Raw genomic sequence first — 2,538 nt, 5'->3', positions numbered from 1 at the left:
GTGGAGGAGGTTGCCTGAACCCCAGCATCTGCTGTCCCACCCACTCCTTCAAATGGTCCCTTGCAGACATGGGTCAGTGATGAAGACTCAAGCCATCCTGCTGTTGAGGAGGGACAGGTCTCCCTGTGTAGTTTCAGTGGTAGCACTCAAACCAATCAGTGTAGTTCTGGAGAGCTGACCTTACCATCGCTGAAGAATGAAGAATAGGATCAGAGAGACAGCTCAGCAGGTCAAGGCACTTGTGGCTCTGAAGTCAGGTCCTGGAGTGACATGGTAAGAGAGAACTGACTCTACAGTTGCCATGCTGGCGTTTATCAGTGACCCTAGCCACAGGCTGGGCTCAGGCTTCTTATGTAAGAGCCTATTCCTGGAGCTGGGCCTCAGGGCTTGAGGCCTCCATCTACATCATAGTGGTCCCTACACAGAAGTGGCTGGGTAGCTGGGCCTAGAGGTTGAACACTCTGATGTGATTTTCCAGTTGGTGGTTTAGTCAAACCTTGGGTGTTTCTGGCTCCTGGGTTCCCAGGGCTGGACTGGCTTCTGCTTCTGGCTTGCTATAGAGGTTGTTGTTAGTCCTGCCCTTTCGGCCAGGAGGGACGGAACAGGAGTTTGGGTAAGTGCTGCTCCTGCTTGCATGCTCCCCCCTCCCCACCCCAGGCTATGCAAAGAAAAGTCTCTCAATCTTAACCAGGGCCAAGGTCAAACAAGGGCATTTAGCTTGTGAGTGTTGTAATCCAAGGTTGCCTGGGAGTAACCTTTTTCTTTTCGTCACCCTTTAATGGCCATCTTTACTTCTGGTTGCCACAGGACCCTTTACAAAAATAGCAAAAGATTTATGAGACTTTCTAGCATATTCTAAGTTCTCTGCTTCCAGATGTATTGTCCACCAAAGTCTACAGATCCTGTGGGTCAGCTGGGACATGAACTGTATTCTTTCCTGGGCCCAGTGTTTCACAGGAAGGGAGGCTACTAAGTTGTAGACATCAGCGAAGACTCAAGGCTGAGAAAGATTGTCCTCTCAGAAGATCTACAGAGCATGCTGCATACTGTGTATGGTATGTGTACTGAATGTGTGGTACATATGTGTTATGTGCGTCTGTGTATGGTGTGTACAATGTGTATGTATGATGCATAGATGTATATGTATGTTGCATGAGTGGTAATACATGGTATCTAGTGTGTTATGTATGAATGGAACAATGTGTGTGTGTGTGGTATATGATGGATATGTGGGCATATGTAGTATGTGTGTTGTATGTACACAGAAGTGTGTGGTGTGTGTTACATATGTGATGTGTATATGGTCTATGTGTTGCATGCACACAAAAGTGTGTAGTGAATGATATATATGTGGTATATATGTAGTATGTGTGGTATATGAAGAGGTCTGTGTTATTGTACGTGTGTGATTGTGCATGTGTGTGCATATGTGTGTGTCTGTGTGTGTGTTTCTCTATGTGTATATGTATGTATGTGTGAGTGTCTGGATGTGTGTCTCTCTATGTGTATGTATCTGTGTGTGTCTGTATGCGCATCTCTGTGTGCATGGTTCATATGTTTCTCTGGTATATATGTGTCTATGTGTGTAGGCATCTGTGCGTCTCTGTATGTGTGTGCATCTGTGCGTGTGTCTGTGTGTGGAGGCGTATTGTATGTGTGTGGTGTGTGTCTATGTGTGTATCTGTGTCTGTATGTGTGTCATGCCTCTGTGTGTGTTTATGTATGTGTCTGTGTCTCTGTGTGTGTGCATCTGTGTGTGTGTGAATGTATGTTTATAAGTGTGTGTACATCTGTGTGTGTGAGTGTATGTTTATGTGTGTGATGTGTGTCTATGCGTGTGTCTGTGTCTGTATGTGTGTGTCATGTCTGTGTATGTTTGTGTGTTTATGCGTGTGTCTGTGTGTCCGTGTGTGTGCATCTGTGTGTATGTGAGTGTATGTTTATGTGTGTGTGTGCATCTGTGTGCTGTGTGTGTATATGTGTGTGTGTCTGTGCTCCCCTTCAGTCCCTGGAGGGCTAATAGAAGGAACGTTGGTGGAGGTTGTGTGCTGTGATTCCAGCCAAATGGTTCCATCTGTGAAAAGCCAGTGTCTGTGTTTTTGTTTGGTTTAGTTTGTTGCTTGTTTGAGTGACTTAAGCACATAGGGATTTTTCTCCTTGAGGCCCAGGAGTCTGTGTCTGAGCTGGGTGGAGAGAAGCAGGCCCTTGGGCTTGGGCCAGCTGGTTGTTGTCTAAGTGTGAATTCTAACAGCCAGGCTCAAAGCCCTGTGCCACTTCTGATGGCAGATGGCAGAGACATGCTAGATGCCTTTGAATCAATGGATCTGAAAGGCCCCATAAGCTTTTGGGGTTCTGGAAAAGCAGTCAGTCATGCCTAAAACTCAAGGGTTGGTCTCCAGGAGTCCCAGGAAAGCTTGGAGAAGGACACCAGAGCCTGAGGCTGAAGACATGGCGCCGGGCTGTGGTCTTGCAGCGCCACCTGGGGGTGATGAAGAGAATGGCTTCAGAGACTTCCAGAGGATGAGCCCATTCAACAGT

This window comes from Grammomys surdaster, unplaced genomic scaffold, assembly GCF_004785775.1.
Source record: "Grammomys surdaster isolate TR1022 unplaced genomic scaffold, NIH_TR_1.0 130, whole genome shotgun sequence".
In the NCBI taxonomy this organism is placed as follows: Eukaryota; Metazoa; Chordata; class Mammalia; order Rodentia; family Muridae; genus Grammomys; species Grammomys surdaster.
Note: the sequence above shows the minus strand (reverse complement) of the source record.